The 27,160-nt window shown below is 36.8% G+C and overlaps 1 protein-coding gene and 1 non-coding gene across 12 annotated transcripts in view; one reads left to right on the top strand and one right to left on the bottom strand.

Moving 5' to 3' along the window:
• FBXW7 (F-box and WD repeat domain containing 7) overlaps positions 1 to 27,160 on the bottom strand; it is a 225,441-nt gene that overhangs the window by 108,862 nt on the left and 89,419 nt on the right. For 3 of the 11 annotated variants that reach the window (XM_086346309.1, XM_086346308.1, XM_086346310.1), the window contains exon 3: positions 22,221 to 22,354. The exons of 7 other annotated variants lie outside the window; for them this stretch is intronic. The gene's annotated coding sequence lies outside the window, so the exon portion shown is untranslated. Of the gene's footprint in view, positions 1 to 21,519; positions 21,769 to 22,220; positions 22,355 to 27,160 lie in introns of those variants that run through there. One more of the 11 variants, XM_086346311.1, reaches the window with a different exon arrangement.
• LOC147354962 (U6 spliceosomal RNA) lies at positions 3,534 to 3,640 on the top strand. Its single transcript, XR_015144939.1, has one exon. It is a non-coding gene; the product is annotated as a U6 spliceosomal RNA (small nuclear RNA).

Here is a 27,160-nt window from a genome sequence, read left to right as displayed (position 1 = left end):
TATAGCAGCTTTATTCAGAACAGCCAAAGCTGAAGACAACTCCAATATTCACCAGCAGAAGAATGGATATACTGAATTGTATCTGTACAATGGAATAGTACACAGAGACAAAAAAGAACGCACTCTGATACATGCAACAACACGGATGACAAACACACTATGTTGAACATAAGAAGTCAAACAGAAAAAGCAACACTATGTACTTCTACTTATATGACATTTACAAATACACAGAACTAATCTACAGTGATAATAATCACAACAGTAGCTGCCTAAGTGGGGACTGAATGGAATGAGCATGAGGGAAATATGGGGAGTGATAGAAATATTCTATGTCAAAAGAGGTATTGGTTATGGTTACATATACATAAGTATACACATTCGTCAAAATTCATCTGTACATTTCACTTTAGATAAAGCACCTCAATTTAAAATGTACAATTAACTGAAGACAATGCAAAAACCTTTCTGCCTTCCTTGACTCCCAATATCAGACTGTTAGAGGATGAAGAAGGCTTAGGTCTTTGCTCTGGGCCCATAGTTGATAAGATAGCAACAAATCCTGAAACATCCTGTGGCAAGTAGAGAGAATTTGGATGAAGAATACGATGTGGCCACATAAGCAACCACACTAGAAGAAACATCTGAAGCCACCACCTACAGAGACAGTGATCACAGGATCAAAGAAAGCCAGAATCTGCTAATTTCAGAAATAACTCAGCATCTTTAAGAAAAGCCTCAACACCATCACAGTGAGCAAGCACCAACTCAAATCTTTTAACTTTGGCCTCTACTCTGCCTCACTATCATTTTTACAAGGTTTTAAACTTCAGAAAAAGCATACCACTATAATATAGAAAATGGATTGTCTATAGAAAACTAGTGAGTCTATTTTTTAAACAGGGTTCCCATCTTAGAGAGCATATTTTTAGCACGGCAACTGTAGTAAACCACACGTGGTAAAGAATGTCATCTTGTTATTTGCTTTTTATAAATTTAGGGATCCTGCTCTCATCTGCTGTTGCTTGATCTCCTCATGCCTGGGTCCCTGGAAAGTTCCAGTCAGTATCTATGCAATTAGAACCCAGGTAACTCTTGCCTGGATTTCTTTTCTTGCTCTCAGGCAAAACAATGACCTCCTTTAGATAAATTTGCCAGAGAAACACTACTCACAGGTAGACTCTCAGAAACAATCACTCCATCTTCTTCTTCAAATTCCTGGCAGGAAGGCTAAGTGGACACAGTGGGGGAAGATACTGCCTGACTGCACTGCACACAAGGTGTCTTCACAAAATGTGTATTTGAACTGAAAAAACACAAGACTTAAACTCTAACATGTGCCAGGCACTGGCGATACAATGCTGACCAAAGACATAAACCATGCATCTAAACAACAGAGTGAAAAAGATACTGTTTATAAAAAATGAGGCAAACATCTGCTCTAGCTAGACCTTTGTAAGACACATGGATTAAAAATAAATAAACTTCTAAAAGTTACATAATTATAGTTGAAACCAGGTAAAATAAACTTCATTCTAGCCTGTTTGTATCACTGCTCACCAATGTCTATGCTGCTGCTGCTAAGTCACTTCAGTTGTGTCCGACTCTGTGCGACCCCATAGATGGCAGCCCACCAGGCTCCCCTGTCCCTGGGATTCTCCAGGCAAGAATACTGGAGTGGGTTGCCATTTCCTTCTCCGATGCGTGAGAGTGAAAAGTGAAAGTGAAGTTGCTCAGTCGTGTCGGACTCCTAGCGACCCCATGGACTGCAGCCCACCAGGCTCCTCTGTCCATGGGATTTTCCAGGCAAGAGTACTGGAGTGGGGTGCCATTGCCTTCTCTTCACCAATGTCTATAGTGACTGAAAAGGCAAAAAAAAAAGCAAAAACCATCACCACTACTGATACCAAGAAACAAAGAAACAACAGTGAAAGTGAAAGCACTCAGTTTTGTACAACTCTTTGCAACCCCATGGACTATACAGCCCATGGAATTCTCCAGGCCAGAATACCAGAGTGGGTAGCTTTTCCTTTCTCCAGGGGATCTTCCCAACCCAGGGGTCGAATCCAGGTCTCCCGCATTGCAGTGGATTCTTTACCAGGTACACCACCTTAATTACAAGAAGCAGCCCAATCATAAATTCAAGAAGAAACAAATATAATTCACTCAAAACCATTCTTCCTTTTTTAGTAATGATTAAGCTATTATTTTTTAAATAATAAGAAGTATGATTTTCTTACAAAGACCTTTTCTGTGTACATGAAAATAAAGCAACACTGTAATAATGATTAAATCAGTAAACTAGAGCCTTACGTAATGACCTGTAATTTTTCAGACAAGAAATTTTTAAAATTTTTCAGGTTATAGAACAGCATTTCTGGGCAAACCTAACAAGGCAGCAGTTGTACAACATTCTCAAACTTCCAAACACCCTCAATTTCAGTACAGACAATGCTGTGTTGTACACTCAATCTAAAACTAAGAGGCAGCCTTGTGGCTTAGTCACAACTCGAATTCCTTATCACAATGACGACGGAATAAGGATTTTACCACTAAACTCAGCCATTCAAATAACTGGGAAGTCAATAACAATGGTTATCACTGCTCTCCAGAACTACTGATTTTCAGATTTATTTGAAGGAATGTTTCTTAGAACTTCCAAGTTCCTGGATAGGAATCCTTCATACTGAAGTTATTCCTTTCCCCTAGACAAAAGTAGAGGGTTAAGTCAAAAGAATAGTAATAATTAATTGAAAGCCATAAAATATGTCTTTGTTCTTCTACTATAGCAATTCAATTACTCCAGATATAAAAAATAAAATATTAGTAGGGAATCTTACAGGTTTCTTAAGAAGCCTGTTTTGTTATTTTTTTTAAATATTCAAATTAGTAAAGATACTTCCACTACATTCGTGTCATCAGCAAACATTCCCAGAGTGTTTGCTGCTGCTGCTGCTGCTGCTGCTAAGTCACTTCAGTCGTGTCCTACTTTGTTCGACCCCACAGACGGCAGCCCACTAGGCTCCTCTGTCCCTGGGATTCTCCAGGCAAGAATACTGGAGTGGGTTGCCATTTCCTTCTCCAATGCACAAAAGTGAAAGTGAAGTCGCTCAGTTGTACCCGATTCTTAGCAACCCCATGGACCGCAGCCTACCAGGCTCCTCCGTCCATGGGATTTTCCAGGCAAGAGTACTGGAGTGGGGTGCCATTGCCTTTTCCCCCAGAGTGTCTACTAGGAGCTAATACTATGCTATGTACAACACATTCATTTACTCTACAATCCTGACATCACTATTCCCATCTTATAAAATAGGAAACAGCCTTGGACTAAGGTCATTTGCCTGAATATTTACAGTCAGTAAGATTTAGTAACATGTTTGAAATTCAGATATGTCTGAGCCAAGGTTTATGTTCATTCCACTAGACCGACCTCCAACATAATAAAAATCCTGAAGCACCAAGAAAAACAAAAAGGTCACAAGTGACAGTAACACAACACATTACAACTATCTCCTCAATATAAAAGCCCTTCTGTGCTCACTTCAGCAACACGTGTACTAGAATTGGAACAATACAGAGAAGATTAGCATGGCCCCAGTGCAAGGATGGCACGCAAACTTGTGAAGTATTCCGTATTTTTAAACCCCAAAGTTAGCAGAAGGAAAGACATCATAAATATCAGAGCAGAAATAAATGAAAAAGAAATGAAAGAAACAATAGTAAAGATTAATAAAACTAAAAGCTGGTTCTTTGAGAAGATAAACAAAATTGACAAATCATTACCAGACTCATCAAGAAACAAGAAAAAGAGAAGAATCAAATCAACAAAATTAGAAATGAAACAGGAGAGGCTATAACAGACAGTGCAGAAATACAAAGGATCATAAGAAACTATTACGAGCAACTACATGCCAATAAAATGAACAACCTGGAAGAAACGGACATATTCTTAGAAAAATTCCTCCTGCCAAGACGGAACCAGGAAGAAACAGTAGCTATGAAGAAGCCTCACAAGCACCGACACTGAAATTGTGAGTTAAACAATCTCTCAGAATGCAAAAGGTCAGCACCAGCTGGCTTCACAGGTGAATTTCACCGAACATTCAGAAAACAGCTAATGCCTATCTTTCTCAAACTCTTCCAAAAAATGTCAGAGGAAAAAACATTTTCAATCTCATTCTACATGGTCACCATCACCCCGATACCAAAACCAGATAAAGACTTCACAAAAAAAGAAAATTATAGGCCAGTATCACTGATGAAAATAGACACAGAAATCCTTAGCAAACAATTCAACAACACTAAAAAGATCAAGTTGGGTTTATCTCAGGTATGCAAAGATTCTTCAATACATGCAAATCAATCAATATGATACACCATATTAACAACTGAAAGATAAAAGCCATATGGTCATTTCAATAGATGTAGAAAAGCTGTCGACAAAATTCAGCATCCATTTATGATAAAAGCTCTTCAAAAGATGGGCACAGAAGGAACCTACCTCAACATAATAAAGGCCATATATGAAACCCACAGCAAACATTCTCAATGGTGAAAAACTGAAAGCATTCCCTCTAAGATCAGGAACAAGACAAGGGTACCCACTCTCTCCACTATTATTCAACATAATAAACTACTATTATTGTAGTTTCATAAGTCCTAACTACAACAATCAGAGAAAAAAAAGAAATAAAAGGAATCCAGATTGGAAAAAAGAAGTAAAACTCATTTGCAGATGACGTGATACTATACATGGAAAACCCTAAGGATTCTATCAAAGATTACTAGAGCAAATCAATGAATTTAGCAAAGTTGCAGGATACAAAATCAATACACAGAAATAAGAACTTGCATTCTTATACACTAACAACAAAAAATCAGAAAGAGAAAGTAAGGAAACAACCCCATTTACCACTGCAACAAAAAGAATAAAATATCTAGGAATAAACCTACCTAAGGACACAAAAGAACTGTATACCAAAAATTGTAAGACACTGATGAAATAAATCAAAGACAACATAAACAGATGGAGAGATATTCCATGTTCCCAGGTTGGAAGAATATTGTGAAAATGACTATACTACCAAATGCAACCTACACATTCAATGAGATCCCTATCAAATTACCAATGGCATTTTTCACAGAACTAGAACAAAAAATTTCACAATTCGTATGGAAACACAAATGATCCTGAATAGCCAAAGCAATCTTGAGAAAGAAGAATGGAGCTGGAAGAATCAAGCTTCCTCACTTCAGACAATACTACAAAGTTACAGTCATCAAGACAGCACAATACTGGCACAAAAACAGAAATATAGACCAATGGAACAAGACAGAAAGCCCAGAGATAAACCCACACCCTATGGACACCTTATCTTTGACAGAGAGGCAAGACTATACAATGGAGAAATGGTATGCTCTTCAATAGTGGTGCTGGGAAAACTGGACAGCTACATGTAAAAGAAGGAAATCAGAACACTTCCTAACACCATACACAAAGATAAACTCAAAATGGATAACAGACTTAAATGTAAGACCAGAAACTATAAAACGCTTAGAGGAAAATATAGCAGAATACTCTATGACATAAATCACAGCAACATCATCTATGGCCCACCTTCTGGAGTAATGGAAATAAAAACAAAAATAAACAAGTGGGACCTAATTAAACTTAAAAGGACAGTAAAGGAAACTATAAACAAGGTGAAAAGACAACTCTCAGAATGGGAGAAAATAAGAGCAAATGAAACAACTGACAAAGGATTTATCTCCAAAATATACAAGCAGCTCATGCAAATCAATACCAGAAAAACAAGCAACCCAAACAAAATGTGGGCAAAAGACCTAAACAGACGTTTCTCCAAAGAAGACGTACAGATGGTTAATAAACACATGAAAAGATGCTCAACATCATTCATTATCAGAGAAATGCAAATCAAAACTACAATGAGATATCACCTCACATCAGTAAGGACAGCCATCGTCAAAAAAAATCTACAAACAAATGCTGGAGAGGGTGTGGAGCAAAAAGAACCCTCTTGCACTGTTGGTGGGAATGCAAATTGATACAGCCACTATGAAGAACAGTATGGAGGGTCCTTAAAAAACTAGGAATAAAATCACCATATGACCCAGCAATCCCACTACTGGGCATACACCCTGAGAAAACCATAAACAAACAAGACACACGTACCTCAATGTTCGCTGCAGCACTATTACAATAGCTGGGATATGGAAGCAACCTAGATGCCCATCAACAGATGGATGCATACAGAAGCTGTGGTACATACGTGCAATGGAATATTACTCACCCGTATTTAGAATGCATTTGAGAGAGCTCTAATGAGGTAGATGAACCTAGAGCCTGTTAGAGTGATGTAAGTCAGAAAGAGAAAAACAAGTATCATCTAGTAAAGCATATATATGGAATCTAGAGAAACGGCAGTGATGAATCTATCTGCAGGGCAGGAACAGAGATGCAGACAGAGAACAGAGTGGTGGGCATGGTGTGAGGAGTGGGGGATGCGCCGAGACAGCAGCATGGAATCGCACACACTACCGTGTGTGAAACAGCCAGCCAGTGGGGATCTGCTGCACGACGCAGACAGCTCAAGCCCAGGCCCTGGGACCCGCTAATGGCTGGGATGGGGTGGGAGGTAGGTTCAAGAGGCAGGGGACATATGCATACCTATGGTTGATTCATGCTGAAATACGGCAAAAACCAACACAGTATTTGTGAACCAATTACCCTTCAATTAAAAATAAGTTAATTAAAATGTTTTTAAAACAAAAAAGCCCCTTCTTAAGGCCCATTCTCCTTTCTCATATTTCTTCCAATTAGGAACAGGAATAGTGAGTGGGTCAGCTGTCCATTTGGTCAAAGCCAAATCGACAGTGAAAATAGCTGCATAAAACTGAGGTCATAAACCCAGTGGTTAAGAGCCCATGTTGAGCAGTAGATGACAATACAGATTTTACTTCCAGCACTATTAAGCTATGTAAACTTGGACATATCACCCAGTGCCTTTCCCTTCTCCAGGGGATCTTCCCAACCTAGGTCTCCCGCACTGCAGGTGGATTCTTTACCAGCTGAGCCACAAGGGAAGATCAACTCAGAGGTAAAGAGTTACTTAAAAGAAAGGATGGAGCTATGACTGAGTCAGGGCACATGCAGGTGCTTCTGGGATAGTTGACAAACTTCCGTGTATTGCGCACAGAGTCGGACACGACTGAAGTGACTTAGCAGCAGCAACATGCATACAAAAAGATGCTCAACATCACTAATGCTCAACCAGCTTTACACCCTTCAGGAAAAATCCTTTGTGATTGGATGTTTAATGTCTGCCAGGAAACTGGTTACCAAGATGTTGAAGCTACAGTTATTTTATGATAGCACATTTCCCTTATCTGCCTCTTTTTATTTCATCACTGTTTACCCTTATTTTAAAATATTTTATAGCCATACTTATGATGCTCTTGATTTCTTGATTCCACAAATCAATTTCATTCAAATCCAAAGAGTGCCAAGTCCTTATGTATATTTTGTACCAAATTAAATTAGAAGACAAAAAAATTGAGCTTTCATAATTGCTACAAAGATAAATAATGGAGAAATTTGGTGCTAAACAACATAATACAAAAAATATATATTTATTAGCAATATACAGTATAACTAATAAAACTACCTGAGGAGTGTAATGCTTATTTATTTTTTGTGTATCTTTGCAATCTATTTTATATATATTGACAAAAGAGACTGTGAAACATTTAGCCATGCAGAATATATGCCTAGACCACAGCACGTGTAGGAAGGCATTTTGGTAATCATTAACTGCCCTGAAATGACAGACTACAAGTTATGATGTGTGTCATCTGCACTTTAATCGTGAATATTAGCAAATCTCCAAATGTTAGCCACATTGGTTTGTTTCCCTTGGACATTCTTTATTCATGATATTTCAATGCTGTAACTGGGTAGTCCTTTTTAAACAAAACATTTGCAAAACAGAGGGATTATTTGTTTTTAAAGCTTTTGTAAATAAAGGCTTCAGAAATGTTTTCTTACCAAAAAAAAAAAAAAAATCAGACAAATGCAAATCAAAACTACAATGAGTTAACACCTCACATCTGTTAGAATGGCCATCACCAAAATTCTACAAATAGTAAAACACTGGCAAGGATGCGGGAAAAAGGGAACCCTAGCACACTGCTAGTGAGAATGTAAACTGGTGCAGTCAACTATGGAAAACAGTATGCAGGGTCCTCGAAAAACTAAACATAGCAGTACCACATGACCCAGCAATTCTAGACCTGGGTATATATCAAAAAGAAAAAAAAAAAAAACAGACTAATTTGAAAAGATATATGCACCAGCATTATTTATAATTGCAAAGATATGGAAGCAAGCTAAGGGTTTATCAACAGATGAATGTATAAAGAAGATACGGAATATTACTCAGCCATAAAAAAGAAATTCTGCCACTTGCAACATCATAGATGGGCCTATTTAACACTTAGTGAAATAAGACAAACACTGGATATACATGGAATCTAAAAAATAAAACAAATGAATGAATATAACAGAACAGAAACAGACTCACGGATGAAGAGAACAAACTAAAGGGGAAAGAAGCAAGACAGGGATGGCAGATTAAGAGATACAAGCCACTAACTATTAAATACATGAACAACAATGAAATATTGTATAGCACAGACAAATACGTTATTTTATAATAATTTTAAGTGGAGTATACTGTATAAAAATATTGAATCACTATGTTGCAGACCTAAAACTAAAACTATAAATCAAATATACTTCAACAAAAAAGTATATATCATCTTAATGCACTGCTGCTGCTGCAGCTAAGTCGCTTCAGTCGTGTCCGACTCTGTGCGACCCCATAGACGGCAGCCCACCAGGCTCCTCTGTCCCTGGGATTCTCCAGGCAAGAACACTGGAGTGGGTTGCCATTTCCTTCTCCAATGGATGAAAGTGAAAAGTGAAAGTGAAGTTGCTCAGTCGTGCCCAACTCTTGGCGACCCCATGGACTGGAGCCTACCAGGCTCCTCTGTCCATGGGATTTTCCAGGCAAGAGTACTGGAGTGGGGTGCCATTGCCTTCTCCATCTTAATACACTAAAGTATATATTTATTTTATATAGTTACCTGTATCTATAATTTATTTTACAATAAAAAGAACAGCTTAAAAACTAGAAGATTATAGATAAGATTTGTTTATTTAATAAAATTCATCAGCAATGGTCCAGTGTCATCTGAATTATTTTCAACAATTTTCATTCCAAACTCTTACAGTAAACATTTGAAAATAAAAAGACAGAAAATTTGACAAAGTGTGTTAAAATGCCTGTGATTTAGTTGCTAAGTTGTGTCCAACTCTTGTGACCCCATGGACTGTAGCCTGCCACACTCCTCTGTCCATGGTATTCTCCAAGCAAGAATATTGGACTGGGTTGCCATTTCCTTCTCCAGAGGATCTTCCTGACCCAGGAATCGAACCTGGGTCTCCTGCACTGCAGGCAGATTCTTTACCGACTGAACTATGAGGAAAGCCCTAAAATGCCTGACGCATATCTTAATAATTCTAAAAGAAACTACTTAGTACAATATCCACTCATTGCTCCTGTAGCAGTATAACAGCTGCCAAATTTGGCAAATTTAACAAATTTGGGGATGCAGCACATAGCTTGAAGCCAGTTAATTTACTCCTAGATACCTCTTTATTTCACCATTACACAAGCAGTATTCAAAATAGTAATTCACTTATGTAGCTGGGTAACAAGCTACAGCTGCCAGACTGTTGGGCTTTTCTGGATTTCTTCTACTCTCAAAAAATCTAGAAAAGTCACCTAAATTTCAGATAGTAATTTGAAGAAACCTTTGATATCTCATTTTAGAGTTACAAACTTTGATCATATTCCTCTAAAATTCAAAACTCCTGATTACATTAAACCATAATCATATAGATACTCTTTTGAGGTGGATGTGCTACTCGTTTTTTCCTGCCATTCCAAATTAGCTTGAATTAATCAAGAAATTACAATACATTACAAAGTACCTGATAGGAAATGAAGCAGATGTGACACGTAAAGAAGCACTCTAGCCCTCAGAGAGCCTGAATCTAGCTGTCGATATAAGTATGTATTACTGTATGAAGGTGAAAGTGTTCGTCTCTCAGTCCTGCCGGCTCTTTGCAAATCCACGGACTGTAGCCCACCAAACTTCTCTGTCCACAGAATTCTCCAGGCAAGAATACTAAAGTGGTTAGCCATTCTCTTCTCTAGAGGATCTTCCCGATGCAGGGACTGAACCAAGATCTCCTGCATTCAGTTCAGTCTACTCGCTCAGTCATGTCTGACTCTGCAACCAAATGGACCGCAGCATGCCAGGCCTCCCGGTCCATCACCAACTCCAGAGTTTAATCAAACTCATGTCCATCCAGTCGGTGATGCCATCCATCTATCTCATCTTCTGTCATCCCCCTCTCCTCTCGCCTTCAACCTTTCCGAGGATCAGGATCTTTTCGAATGAGTCAGTTCTTCCCATCAGCTGAGCAAAGAACTGGAGTTTCAGCTTCAGCATCAGTCCTTCCAGTGAATACTCAGGACTGATTTCCTTTAGGATGGACTGGTTAGATCTCCTTGCAACCCAAGAGACTCTCAAGAGTCTTCTCCGACACCACAGTTCAAAAGCATCAATTCTTCTGTGCTCAGCTTTCTTTATAGTCCAGCTCTCACATCCATACACGATTACTGGAAAAACCATATCTTTGACTAGATGGACCTTTGTTGGCAAAGTAACATCTCTGCTTATTAATATGCTGTCTAGGTTGGTCATAACTTTCCTTCCAATGAACAAGCGTCTTTTCATTTCATGGCTGCAATCACCATCTGCAGTGATTTTGGAGCCCTCAAAAATGAAGTCTGTCACTGTTTCCATTGTTGCCCCATCTTTTTGCCATGAAGTGATGGGACTGGATGACATGATCGTAGTGTTCTGAATGTTGAGTTTTAAGCCAACATTTCACTTTCCTTTTTCACTTTCATCAATAGGCTCTTTAGTTCTTCTTTGCTTTCTGCCATAAAGGTGGTATAACTAGCCAACCTAATCACACAGACCACAGTTTGTCTAACTCAATGAAACTAAGCCATGCCATGTGGAGCCACCCAAGACAGAGGGATCATGGTGGAGAGGTCTGACAGAATGTGGTCCACTGAAGTAGGCAATGGCAAACCACTTCAGTATTCTTGCCTTGAGAACCCCATGAACAGTATGAAAAGGCAAAAAATAGGACACTGAAAGATGAACTCCCCAGGTCAGTAGGTGCCCAATATGCTACTGGAGATCAGTGGAGAAATAGCTCCAGAAAGAATGACAGGAGGGAACAAAAGCAAAAAGAACATACAGTTGTGGATGTGACTGGTGATAGAAGCAAGGTCCGATGCTGTAAAGAGCAATGATGCATAGGAACCTGGAATGTCAGGTCCATGAATCAAGGCAAATTGGAGGTAGTCAAACAGGAGATGGCAAGACTGAACGTCGACATTCTAGGAATCAGTGAACTAAGATGGACTGGAATGGGTGAATTTAACTCAGATGACCATTATATCTACCACTATGGGCAGGAATCACTTAGAAGAAATTAGGTACCCATCATAGTCAACAAGAATCCAAAATGCAGTACTTGGATGCAATCTCAAAAATGACAGAATGATCTCTGTTCATTTCCAAGACAAACCATTCAATATCACAGTAATCCAAGTCTATGCCCCAACCAGTAACGGTGAAGAAGCTGAAGTTGAATGGTTCTATGAAGACCTACAAGACCTTCTAGAACTAACACCCAAAAAAGATGTCCTTTTCATTATAGGGGACTGGAATGCAAAAGTAGGAAGTCAAGAAACACCTGGAGTAACAGGCACATTTGGCCTTGGAGTACAGAATGAAGCAGGGCAAAGACTAATAGAGTTTTGCCAAGAGAACACACTGGTCAGAGCAACACCCTCTTCCAACAACACAAGAGAAGACTCTACATATGAACATCATCAGATGGTCAATACAGAAATCAGACTGATTACATTCTTTGCAGTCAAAGATAGAGAAGCTCTATACAGTCAGCAAAAACAAGACCGGGAGCTGACTGTGGCTCAGATCATGAACTCCTTATTGCCTATTCAGACTTAAATTGAAGAAACTGGGGGAAACCACTAGACCATTCAGGTATGACCTAAATCAAATCCCTTATGACTATACAGTGGAAGTGAGAAATAGATTCAAAGGACTAGATCTGATAGATAGAGTGCCTGATGAACTATGGATGGAGGTTCATGACATTGTACAGGAGACAGGGAGCAAGACCATCCCCAAGAAAAAGAAATGCAAAAAAGCAAAATGGCTGTCTGGGGAGGCCTTACAAATAGCTGAAAAGAAGTGAAGCGAAAAGCAAAGGAGAAATGGAAAGATATACCCATTTGAATGCAGAGTTCCAAAGAATAGCAAGGAGAGATAACAAAGCCTTCCTCAGTGATCACTACAAAGAAATAGAGGAAAACAACAGAGTGGGAAAGACTAGAGATATCTTCAAGAAAATCAGATATACCAAGGGAACACTTCATGCAAAGATGAGCTCAATAAAGGACAGAAATGGTATGGACCTAACAGGAGAAGATATTAAGAAGAGGTGGCAAGAATACACAGAAGAACTGTACAAAAAAGATCTTTATGACCCAGATAATCATAACACTGTGATCACTCACCTAGACCCAGACATTCTGGAATGTGAAGCCAAGTGGGCCTTAGAAAGCATCACTACGAACAAAGCTAGTGGAGGTGATGGAATTCCAGTTGAGCTCTTTCAAATCCTAAAAGATGATGCTGTGAAAGTGCTGCACTCTGTATGTCAGCAAATTTGGAAAACTCAGCAGTGGCCACAGGACTGGAAAAGGTCAGTTTTCATTCCAATCCCAAAGAAGGGCAATGCCAAAGAAAGCTCAAACTACCGCACAATTGCACTCATCTCACACACTAGTAATGCTCAAAATTCTCCAAGCCAGGCTTCAGCAATACACGAACCATGAACTTCTAGATTTTCAAGCTGGTTTTAGAAAAGACAGAGGAACCGGATATCAAATAGCCAACATTTGCTGGATCATTGAAAAGGCAAGAGAGTGCCAGAAAAACATCTATTTCTGCTTTATGACTATGCCAAAGCCTTTGACTATGTGGATCACAACAAACTGTGGAAAATTCTGAAAGAGATGGGAATACCAGACCACCTGACCTGCCTCTTGAGAAACCTGTATGCAGGTCAGGAAGCAACAGTTAGAACTGGACATGGAACAACAGACTGGTTCCAAATAGGAAAAGGAGTACGTCAAGGCTGTATATTGTCATCTTGCTTATTTAACTTGTGTGCAGAGTACATCATGAGAAATGCTAGGCTGGAAGAAGCACAAGCTGGAATCAAGATTGCCAGGAGAATTATCAATAACCTCAGATATGCAGATGACACCACCCTTATGGCAGAAAGTGAAGAAGAACTAAAGAACCTCTTGATGAAAGTGAAAGAGGAGAGTGAAAATGTTGGCTTAAAGCTCAACATTCAGAAAACTAAGATCATGGCATCTGATCCCATCACTTCATGGCAAGTAGATGGGGAAACAGTCGAAATAGTGGCTGACTTTATTTATTAGGACTCCAAAATCACTGCAGATGGTGACTGCAGCCATGAAATTAAAAAACTCTTGCTCCTTGGATGGAAAGTTATGGCCAACCTAGACAACATATTAAAAAGCAGAGACATTACTTTGTCAACAAAGGTCTAGTCAAGGCTATGGTTTTTCCAGTGGTCATGTATGGATGTAAAAGCTGGACCATAAAGAAAGCTGAGTGCTGAAGAATTGATGCTTTTGAACTGTAGTGTTGTAGAAGACTCTTGAGAGTCCCTTGGACTGCAAAGAGATCCAACCAGTCCATCCTAAAGGAGATCAGTCCTGGGTGTTCATTGGAAGGACTGATGCTGAAGCTGAAACTCCAATACTATGGCCACCTGATGTGAAGAGCTGACTCATTTGAAAAGACCCTGATGCTGGGAAAGATTGAAGTTGTGAGGAGAAGGGGACGACAGAGGATGAGATGGTTGGATGGCATCACCGACTTGAGTTTGGGTAAACTCTGGGAGTTGGTGATGGAAAGGGAAGCCTGGAGTGCTGCAGTTCATGGGGTCACAAAGAGTTAGACATGACTGAGCGATACAACTGAACTAATAAGGGTGGTGTCATCTGTATATCTGAGGTTATTAATAATTCTCCCAGCAATCTTGATTCCAGCTTGTGCTTCATCCAGCCCAGTGTTTCTCATGATGTACTCTGCATATAAGTTAAATAAACAGGGTGACAATATACAGCATTGATGTACTCCTTTCCTGATTGGAACCAGTCTGTTGTTCCATGTCCAGTTCTAACTGTTGCTTCCTGATCTGCAGATTTCTCAAGAGGCAGGTCAGGTGGTCTGGTATTCCCATCTCTCTTAAGAATTTTCCACAGTTTGTCGTGATCCACACAGTCAAAGGCTTTGGCACAGTCAATAAAGCAGAAGCAGCTATTTTTCTGGAACGGTCTCGCTTTTTCGATGATCCAACAGATGTTGACAATTTGATCTCTGGTTCCTCTGCCTTTTCTAAATCCAGTTTGAAAATCTGGAAGTTCACGGTTCATGTATTGTTGAAGCCTGGTTTGGAGAATTTTGAGCATTACTTTGCTAACATGTGAGATGAGTGCAAATGTTCGGTAGTTTGAACGTTCTTTGGCATTGCCTTTCTTTGGAATTAGAATGAAAACTGACCTTTTCCAGTCCTGTGGCCACTGCTGAGTTTTCCAAATTTGCTGACATACAGAGTGCAGCACTTTCACAGCATCATCTTTTAGGATTTGAAAGAGCTCAACTGGAATTTCATTACCTCCACTAGCTTTGTTCGTAGTGATGCTTCCTAAGGCCCACTTGACTTCACATTCCAGGATGTCTGGGTCTAGGTGAGTGATCACACCATCATAATTATCTGGGTTGTGAAGAGCTTTTTTGTATAGTTCTTCTGTGTATTGTTGCCACCTCTTCTTAATATCTTCTGCTTCTGTTAGGTCCATACCATTTCTGTCCTCTATTGTGCCCATCTTTGCATGAAAGATATGCCCATCTCCCGCACTGCAGGCAGAGTCTTTACTATCTCAGTCACCAGGGAAGTCCCTTTAATTACTTAATTTTTTTTAATGCTCTGGAAGTTAGACATGACTGAGCAGGCAGGTACTTTGTATATAATAGAAACTCCAAAGAGGAACAAATTTTATGCGACTTGAAAAGTGACACAGGTCTGCACATGAAAAGCATTCAATAAATACCAAAGGAAGCAAACAAATCAACACAAAGAATTGATGAAGTTATACATATATAGAGAATTGCATAGGGTCTCAACAACCACCAACATAAAATTTGCTCCTCACCAAAAAAGAGCCCTAAAATCTGAAAACACACACACCTGAACATTTCATAGATTCAAAATGTCACATTTTTTTCATATCTTAGTTTCTCTGAAATTGATAGCATGTCGTAGTTTAAATGGTAGCATTTTTTCTTCTCTAATAGCTAAAGTAATTGTGAACCTCAAGCTTCTTAGATTTGATCAAATATATAAATTGGTTCTAAGCAAAAATATGTACCATGACCTCAAAATTACTTACTTACTTCATGCAAATTTATATATAGAATTATAATTTTATTATAAATAACAATTTTAAAAAGTAATGAAAGCCAGATACTTTTTACTCTCAGGTCAAATCCTATGAGTTCTGATTCTTAAAATTTCAAAACATAAAAAAACGTAATAATGGCCACTACAAACTCATATAGCACATATTCCATAAAATATACAGCATGTATATTCTCTAACATCACTGCAAATGGTACTGTGAGGTAAGCAACTTCAGGTAAAGTTTCTCAGTTACAGAAATATTGAAGATACTCTTTCTTTTTTACACTAAAAGGCAGCAAGCTTGGGAAAAGAAAATAATCTTTGCAACTATATTTTTATCTATAAATGGAAGACTAAAGTAATGACCATATTACAGAATAGAAATTTTACTGAAAAATAAATAGGGAACAAAAGAGGGGTTATTTTCATATTAATCAAATTAACTTCATATTCACTTTTAAATTACTCCAAAGGAAAACTCATATGTTAACATAATGCAGTAGCATAAAACAAGCAATCTGGTATATTTTGTTTTGACTGGGGGAAGATTCCATGTTTTTTTAAAAAGTAAGCAATGCCTTACTTTTAAAAAGTACCCAATGCCTCTCACCGTGTAGCTAGGGAAACAGTTTACATTCTACTGGAAAAGTGCAAACAGGCATGAGTAAAACTGCTGACACAGAGGCTTAAGCACAGCATCTTTCACGTGAAAGCATCACCAGTCTAATTAGAATATGAACTTACATCAAGTAAAGACCTTCCCTACCAATCTTTTACCATTATTGGCATCAATATCTAACTAGAAAAGATTGAAACTAATGAGATATTAATCAATTAAGGGAAGAATAAACCTTGAATCAGTAGGAGAATCTTTATGTATGAGTGCACTCACAAGTATGTATATATGCTTGTAGAGGAATTATGAGAGTCAGGATAGGAATGAAGAATTGGAATTACAGTAGTCGATGAATCTGACTTTTGCTACAGAGGTAAGTAACCTCAGAAAAGTCTTTGCAGCCTCATGTTGCCTCATTAGAAAAGGACATAATATTTGTTATTGCTTTATGCCAGTCACCGTGCTAGATGTTTTATGTGAATTCTCTCAATCTTCAAAAATATCCTATCAGATTAATCAGTAATATCCTCACATAATCAAAACTCAGTCACTCAAACTTGACTTAATTTAACAAGTTAGCCTAACTCCAAAGCCCCTTTCCTTTACTGTACACAGTAATATACAAATACAAACTTGAATGTACACAAATACAGTCCAATACATGATTGATGACAAAGCAATGAAACAACTAGAGACTACTGTCTATTTTTCTACAAAACATGTTTTTGTAGTTGAGAATTAGTTCATTCATTTATCATTAAGGGATGAGGTCAGTATAATGTGAAAGTCACACTGGTCCAGAAAGAATTTTCTCCAGCACAGTAATGTTTTAAAGCCATTAGGGACAGGCATTCGCACAGAGAGAGCCTTAGCAACAGCAATATATGATGACCCAAAGGAGAAAAAGCTGTAGTAGAGGACAGGCAGAGGCCAGTTAATGACTTCAAGAACTGCCAGGAATTCTACAACGTTAAACTATCTGGCCAAACTACAGATAGATAAACCATGAAAATATTTTCCCCATGTTTACTTTTTCTGAAGAAAAAGGGGGTTAGGTAGAGAGGACTGATAAAGAAGGCTACATCTTGGATCAGAATTTTTAATTTGTCTTAAATAGAACTGAATGCCCTTGTGGACCTACATTTCAAAGGTGAAGACTAACTAATTTTATTAGACTTGTTACCAATAAAGACAAAACGTGTTTTGCCTTACTTTATATAAAGGTCAAGACCTAGTAAAAATTTTAAAAATCGAGGCATGTAAAGAAATATTTAAAATTATCTATAGTCTCATCATCCAGAGATAATCACTTTATAAATCTGTTGCATTTGCTTCCAGTCTCCCTCACTACAATATGTAACAAATACGTATTTTCAAAACTGATGTCATGGTAGGTTAAACTCCATGAAAATGCTGACATTAAACCAACAGATCTACAAAAATGGCAGTTTCACACAGTTCAACTTAATATCATATGAACTATATATGTATGGACATATAAATACAATTTTATATTCTTTTTTTGAGACTTTATATTAAATCATGATTATTTTTACATCTTCAATATTCTTCCCAAATATGACATTTTAAGGCTGGAAAGTAGCCCAAACAAATAGACGTAACAAATACTTTTAACCATTTCCCTGATATTTGAAATTCAATTATTTCCAGTTTTTCACCATTACAAATGATGCCGCTATGAATATCCTTGTGCCTAAATCTTGTGCCTAAATAAGTCTCTGACTTACTTCATTAAAATAAATTCCTAGAAGCAGGCTTACTAAAGAATCAAGTTCATGAACAATTTAACAAGTTCCTAAAAAGCCTACCAACAGAAAATTTACATTACCAATTTATATTTCACCACTAGTGTATGAGATTGCTCATCCCATCTCAAAACTGTTTTTAACACTCTGAGAAACCTATAGTTTGCAAACCAACTTTTAGAGAAAGGAAAGCTGACAGGCAATACACAGAGGCAGAGTAAAATCGGAGCACATTTCCAATGTTCTCAAGACTTGGTATACATACAAATCACCTGAGCAGACTGTTTAAAAATGAAAATCCCTAGACCCCATTTTAGTGATTCTGTCAGTGGGTCTGATGTGTATTTGTGCTTTTAACTACCATCCTGAATGACACAGATGCAACTGATCTCTGAAGCACACTCTGAGAAACATTACTGCAAACTGACCACAAATGCTTTAAATGAATAATTACTGCAACAATGAAAAGTATATTCTAAATAACTGAATAAGAGGGTAATATACATCACTTTCTTCTTATTCAAGACACAAATATTAAGTAATCATATAATGTCTTTAGACAAAAACTTGGCTTAATCTCTGCAGTCACTGTTTAACTCAAAGTGCAAATACTTTGAAAACATATCAAAGTATGGTATTTTAATTATCACCAAAAACAAAAATATGTAGGTATAAGTTTAAACATTGATTCTGCTATTTTCTAGCTGTATGATTTAAGTTACATAACCTCTGAGTCTCAGTTTCCTCATCTTTAAAAATGACAATAAAAATATCTATCTCATAATGACATAATTAACATAAGACTGCTTAGCATAGCATCTGTTCCAAGTTAAAGGTTCCATAAATGTTTGTCATAATTATTATGATATGATCACCACTTCAAATGTACCTAATTCAATCAACCCACAAATCACTTTGCCCAGGCAACAAAGAGGACTGTGTTCAACTTATATGATAGGCCATACATGGAAAAAGAAATAGCAACATAAAGGCTACCTTTAAAATAAAAATGATGAATAAAAAATATGCTAGGTACTGAAATAAACTCTTTAACAACATTACTTTTGAGAGGATAAGAAAAACTGGCCGCTCTAGAAATGAATTCCAAATTTGTTTTTTTAAAAATGAGGGTAATTATCTAGAATATTGAATTTCAAGAAGATAAAAGTGTTCTTAGAAAAGCAAGTACCTCTCCTCATGCCTCCCCCCATCAAAAAAACATGAAAAACATCAATATCACCTAAAACCTGATTAAGAAATTTCATCCTTCCTCCTAACTTCAACTTGCTTCCAGGTCAAGTATTATAATACCTCACACTGGAATGAGTAAATTGATTTCTTTTTAGTGGACATTTTAGAAGCATGCTTAAGGAACCTTAAAAATGTTCGAGTATAAATTGATTAAGGTCATCAAGTAGATCAGTGACAGGAGCCTGACTAAATCCAAGTCTTTTAATGCTTGATCTAGAGCTCTAATAAAAGGTAGTTCCACTAGGGTTAGAACTTCACCAACTGAATTACCTATTTATTTTACATGAAATACTGTTGAATTACAAAGCACGCTTACCTATCTTTTATAACCAATCTTCTAAAAAAGTAGTCAACACTTTGAGTATTCACTGCCTTTCCTCCTATTTGCTCACCCCATTGCAAAAAAAAGCTTTAATGTACACCGCTTCAGTGAAACTTACATCAATGATTGATTTGTTGGTAATCCACCATTCAACATTTCAATATACATGAAATTTCAACATATCTTTGACGAAATCTCATATGATATTCACATACTTATCTTCATGTTATCAGTGTTCATAGAGGTTTTTGGGAGGCAGGGGGCAATAAACTTGTTACCATTGAATAATAAAAGATTATAAACTCTAGTGTTTAAATTATATTACCATCTTCCATAATTAAACTTTTAAGTATCTGGATTTAGGATAAAGTACAGAATGATACTGGAAATATTTTCATCTTTCAAGGGCAAATATTTAAGTACATTACAAAGAAAAGCTGCCTTCCCAGGGAGGTTTGACTGTAATATACAATGGCAATTTTATGCTCAATTTCTTCTATAGCAAATTACTAACATTGATTAATTAATGTAAATGTTTTAGATGTGGCTGAAAGAAATAGCATCTCTATCATGGCAAGAACAAAAACATGGTTAAATAATGTAAATTAGGGAAGGAAAGAGAATTCAGCACTTTTATATATCAAGTTCTGTACAAAACACTTAGTATGTCAGATAGTTAGACAGGTAGAGGAGTTATTGAGGAATGTAGAGAGGGGAGATAATTTTCTTTCCTCATGTAAAGCCCTAAGCAGAATTCTAAAGTCGTCAAAATCTTAGGCACCAGTTTCTAAAAGTCTTTTACAGAACACTAGTTCTATTTTAAGCTTTAGTCTTATACTTCTATATTTATAATCAATTGTTTAAAATGCATAAAAGATGAAAATAAAGATTATTAAACTATAATCACTAAAAATTCATAATTGTGGATAACAGGTTTTTAAATACTTCTATCCTTAAACACTACTTTAAAATAGCTATTATGTTTCCATCAACATTCCTTAGAATTGGTCCAACTCAGATTTTCTAAATGGTGTTACATCTATGAGAACACTAAGAAAGCAAAAGACCAGAAAAGAATAGACAACTCTAACAAAGCAGGAGTACAAGAATTACCACAATGCCATTATCATAATTATAGCTAGAGTTTGAAACTGATGAAATTTACAAATATGAAGAATATTCTGTTTCACTTAGATGACACAGGTTAACATAAATTGTTATATTTTGAGATGTGTTCTCCTGATCAATACAAAGTATGTTGAAACATATGTTGACGCTCAACTAGGAGTAGGGAGCAGAGATTATATTTCATTATATTCAAGGCTACTTTTGATGAATTGATGGATGAAATAACACCTAATCTCTAAAATTTCATGGGGGCACTCAAACTAAGTATAAAATTTACTGAGGTCACCCAAAACTTAAAGCAAAGGAAACAAAAAAGAAAAACTCACTATTCATTTTAAAAAGACATGCTGCTGCTTTAAGTGGCCAGCAGTCTCACAGCAACTCCGGGCTGCAATCACAACATCCATTAGAGTGCTCCACTGCTCAGAGCGAGCAAGCAAGTGGTTGTCAGTGCAGCTAGTAAATCACCTGATCCTATTACAAAATCAATTACTGCAGTGCATTTCCATTGCTACACAATCTGATGATGACAAAATGATATTGGATAGCTACTGCAAGGTCAAGAAAACTGCTAAGAACATCTTTAATTGATCTTTTATTTTTAATTATTTGGTCCTAGTTATAAGGCATCCATTTTAATTGCATATTTTTATTTGAAATAAATCTGTGTAGTTACCTTTGGTTGTCTAGGACATTCGGTGGATAATCTCTGCAACTGGTCTGATGTATGGCTACCAGAGAACAGATCGGAGCAGCAGGTCGAACGGCTCAACCTCTTCATTAAGGAAGAAACAACGCTGCAGCCACAGCCACACATTGACTTGTTCATCAGACAAGAATTTAACTTAAAAAATCAGAACTAGTAATGTCCCATGTATGCTCAAAACTGGCTAACTGCCTCATTCTGCAGCCCTCTGGCTGAAAGAAACACTGTTAAAAAAGAATAAAACAATAGCTTCCCTACAGAAGATACCAGCCACAAACTCATTGTCAAGAAGAACTCAAAATTAAAAACAGAAGTCTTCCGGCTACTCCTTAGAAAGAAGGTAAGGTGCTTTAATATTTCAAACTGTTTTATATTAAAGCCCAAGTACTTAATAAAGGAGCAAACTCAAGATAAAATACCCCCAAATTATACTAACCACTCTTTCTGTCTTCCATCAGTTTAGATCTGTTTGCCTACTCCTCCGGCTCAGCCTATCCAACCTGTTCCCTCTGTAAATGCCCACTGTCTCAACAACCAACAGGAATGAGCCCCACCCCTGCTTGTCCCCATACACTCGGTTCAAGAACCGCTCAATACCTGGAAAAGAACTGCTGCTGCATTGCTTTGAGAAACAACAGGGAGCAAATTACTGGACGGATTCTTTAACTTACCAATCAGAACTGCTGACCCTTTCTGACTCTACGATTCAGGAAGCCTGCCAAAAGCTCAAAGTAAGAATAACAGCTGATTTTACTTCTATATTGTAGATTAATTTATAGGATTGTTTTCAATCTTGTTATTCAATCTAAAATAAAAAAGACATAGAAATAACTTTTTTAAACAAAATTTATTTTTTTAACAAAATTTAGACAGTAGCTAATAATAATCTTTGAGTATGGCTTGAAGAGGGCAGGATGTGGTTGATAGGCAAAGTAAAAAAATTCCTTCTGAATACTGCACTTAAACTTGAGAATTATGGAGCAATAAAATACTATATCAAAGACAGTGGTGTCGATAATGATAGAACAACTAAGAGAATCCAAGGAGGCCCCTGCTATCATAAATGTTAGGAGAGTTAAAATGAGAAGGAAGGAAAGGGTGTGTGACTTTATAGACAGGTATTGATAATAGATGATAAGCCACCAAAAACCTGGTTGCTTTGATACTGAATCTTCTCCCACCTGTTTATCTGCATCTCATTAAAAAGATTCAAAAAACACAAACCACCCTGAAAACATAAACACTATTAAGTATGTTAGCCATCCTCTAGGATCTTTTGCCAATAATATATAAAGATATATACATATATACACACCATGTTATTATAATCCACATTATAATTTCTAGGACAAGAAAGGGTTACATTAATAAAAAATCTTTATAGTTTCTTCCCAAACAATCAGACTTCAAAACAAATGTAACTTCATGAACATTCATAGACCCACAATTATCAGTCTTTGTTAACAGCATCCTTTTTGAGGAAGAAGTCTAAGAACTAAAAAAAAAATCTAGTATTAAAAATGTATTTAAAAATTGTAAAATTATTTAAAATTTTTTTAAATGTAAAAAAAAAGCATTAAAAAACTTCCTACTTTCTGTAGGTTCTTTATTTGCATATGTCTCATGCTCAATTTCTTCTTTGGTTTAAATCTAAAAAGAGCTAGTATCGCCTCTTCACCTTGCACTGCCCTTTTGAAATTCATGTAAACTTAAATCAATTTCCAGAATGTCTAAAAACGGGCATGCACTTCACACTGCATCTTTACAAAACCTTTTGTAGATAAAGGCTATGAAAACAAACAAGCAAATAATGCAGTAACCTTTTACTCGCCTGCTGGAGGTACTGTCTGCTGCACAGAATTTTAAATCCTCATCTGCAGATGCAATTGAGCTGGGATTGCCAAGAACCCTGCTCTTCCCGTGCTGCTGCCACACAGCTATTCATCGAAAGAGCATGTTACACGGAAAATGTGAAGTACTATCAGTTTAAGTTTCTTACATGATTTAACAAAAGAACTTCTAAAATCTAGCTAAAGCTCTGCTCTATCGCATTTTCAGAGGCATGTCAGACACGCTGGGGAAAAAGCTCTTACTGCTGTTAATGCACTCCTCCTAGCAAACATGTGAGATTGGGAAGCTTAGAGAGGCAATGAAAAAAATTAATACATATCCTAATGTAAGAACAATGTATTGAGTGTTAAAACCTCATGCAATTTATATCATCAACAAATATATAGCATGCCCATAACAAACCGAGGTTTTTCATTAGCTTTATAATTAACAAAGACTTTAAATAAATCATTGTGACTAATATTACAGACAAGCATGAATAAAAATCCCCACCAAATGATGCTAATGAAAGTAAGTTATTTTACTAACTACTCAGCATCAGTGTTGTTTCTAAACAAAACCATGAAACAAAAGATGCAAAAGTATAGATTACTACTTGTGAAATAACCTGATGTGCAGTGCTCCATTTCCCTCATTCCCCATCAATACCCTCTGGATCTTACACTATTTATAACTAAAAGAGAACGTAAGCAATAAGCGCTATTTTCATTATCTATTATTTTTCTTTCCAGGTCAGCTAATTTAATGCACTATTGATTCTCAGGTTGCATAATGACGGAGGCAAAAGGCAAACCAACAAAGAGAAAGCTTTACAAACTGTCAGAAAAGAAACACAATTTATGGAGAAAAAAGTTAATAATTATCTTTGGCCATAGTTCTATTTACCAAGAGGTAGAGAAACAACATTAATATTTGCTCACTAATGACACTGAGCATCATGACTACTTTTTAATAAATTGATTGCATTTCAAAATTGTGCTTTCCCCCTTAATTGCAAGTAACTCTGAATATCAAAAACTTGTTTTAAAAATTTTAACCATCTATTACCACTGAATTAATTTCTAATTCTCTAAGAAATAAGGTGACCATTCTACTACATGGTAAGCTATAACATGAAATCTATAAACAACCCTGCAAGTCAGGGCTGCTGCTGCTGCTGCTAAGTCACTTCAGTCGTGTCCGACTCTGTGCGACCCCACAGACGGCAGCCCACCAGGCTCCCTCGTCCCTGGGATTCTCCAGGCAAGAACACTGGAGTGGGTTGCCATTTCCTTCTCCGATGCATGAAAGTGAAGTCGCTCAGTCGTGTCCCACTCCTAGCGACCCCATGGACTGCAGCCTACCAGGCTCCCTCGTCCCTGGGATTCTCCAGGCAAGAACACTGGAGTGGGATGCAATTTCCTTCTCCAATGCATGAAAGTGAAAAGTGAAAGTGAAGTCGCTCAGTCGTGTCCGACCCTCAGCGACCCCATGGACTGCAGCCTTCCAGGCTCTTCCATCCATGGGATTTTCCAGGCAAGAGTACTGGAGTGGGGTGCCATTCACACTTCCTCAATGCCCAAACATATTGATATATATATAAGTAAGTACCAGCTAACTTCAATAGCTCCCCTAAAGTAAAACATATGGAATAGAAACACTCAATTGATCCTATCATATTTTTTAAAATTTTTTCTTTCATTTAAAAGACTGTATTGCCCCGTATAGTAGCCCAGTGAGAAATTATTCCAGCAGTTCTCAGAATATGGACTTAGGGGTGGTCTTAGAGACTCTCACATGGCCTGTCAAAATTATTTTCATAATACTAAGATGTTATTTGTTTCCTTCACTCTCAATCTGTCATGAGTACACGATGGAAGTTTTCCTTAGACTACATGGTTTGTAATATTTTAATAGACTGAATGCAGAAGCAGGTAAGAGACTTCAACTGTCTTTCATTAAGCCAGATGTATTTGCAGAAACGTAAAACAATGTCATCTTTCTTATTAACTTTTTTTGCTTGGAGAAAATATAGATAATTCCCTCAAAATGTATTAATTCCATGAACATGCCAATTAACAATTACCAATTATTTTTAAGTGAATTTAAAGAGCTAATACAGTACTTTTAAAACTTCTCAGTTTTACTTTCCAATAGGATAAATATTGAGAAATATAACCCAAATAAATCAAAGCTCTTTGGGGTCCTAAATAATTTCTAAGAGTGCAATGTGGTTTTGAATCCAAAAAAAGTTGAGACTCCTTGCTCACATTTTTCCTTCAGTCAAAGCTTATAGTTTGGGGTTATAAAAATGACTTCATCAATTTTAAAAACAAGTCATTTTTAAAACACTCATTCTAGAATATCAAATATAAAAAGTTTCTGAATTTTCACTGTTGTCATTTTTAATACTCAACTTGAATTATTTAATTAATACTTTAATTAATTATTAATTAAATAATTATTTAATTAATACTCAACTTGAATTATTCATCTTAATTATTGAGTACAATTATTATCACCTGTGTGTCATAGTAACGTTAAAAACTAAAACAAATTTTTAAACATAGTAGATAACTGATCATTATGATGCTCATACAAAATATTAAAATCTAGTTTGAAACACATATACATAGAAAAAAGGAGAAAATCAGTTATTAGAAAAAGGAGAAATGTACGATTATATATTTTTAACACAAAAAGAAACCGTAAGAACAGTTTCTAAAATTCATCTTGCCCATATAAAATTACTAGTTTTAAGTAATTTTTTTTTCCTGAGAAGAAATACATAACCTTTACATAAAACACAGCCAATCCTCCACATGGACAGAAGCGGAACCCACAGATACAGAGGGCCGACTGCATTACATCATTTACATGAGGGACTCAGCATCGTGAACTTTGGTGTCTGAAACAAATCCTGCAGACACCAAGGGACAGCAGTCCATCTCAAGACGTAATAATAAATCGATGACTGACGGAGGGGAAACTTTAAAGACTATATGAAAGACAATTACAGTAAGATAGCAATTACTTTACTACAGAAATTAATTCTAAGGTAACAATTTTACTGCTGTTACACAGTAAGGTAACAATTACTTTATAGCAACTTTTATTGCTGAGAAGATGTTGGATATTTGATACATTAAGGCTTTACAGTCAAACACGGAAGAGATGGCTTATCACCTTAAATTTTAATGTACTAGGCCACATTTTCCCCTCTTAAGTCCCATAAGATTAACTTTCAAAAGTTTTCTTTAGTTCTGTCTTTGGCCAAACCCCATGTCCCTAGTATTCAAGAGCTTTAGTTCCCGTTCGTTCATTCAGTCATTCAACTATATACGAAGCACCAGCCATATGCTAGGTAGGGGTAGGTAATGAAGAAGATGCAATGCACAAAACAGATAAAAATCCCCCCTACCCTCATTAAACTCATATTTCAGCAGGAGAAGACACATAACAACTACACATATTTACTAAAGGAAATGGTGTAACCCATAAGAAAAGGGGGGAAAAAAAAGAATGAAATGGTCAGAAAAGCCTCATTTTTCTACCAGAAATATACTTTGAAAGATTTAGGAATATTATTCAAGATATCATTAATATTGCTATATTTGTTATTTTATCAGGTAAATTCCAGATATCATGTCACTCTCCCCACCACACACACATATCTTTAATTTTATCCCTGCCTTATATAATCATAAAATCACCGTATCACATATCAAATTAAAGTTCCAAGGTATTAACTAATATTAGTCAATACTCAAATTTCCAAGAC

This window comes from Bos grunniens, chromosome 17, assembly GCF_055505025.1.
Source record: "Bos grunniens cultivar Pamir isolate PY7600 chromosome 17, Bosgru_T2T1.0, whole genome shotgun sequence".
Classification (NCBI taxonomy): Eukaryota; Metazoa; Chordata; class Mammalia; order Artiodactyla; family Bovidae; genus Bos; species Bos grunniens.
This window is presented reverse-complemented; position numbering and strand designations above follow the sequence as displayed.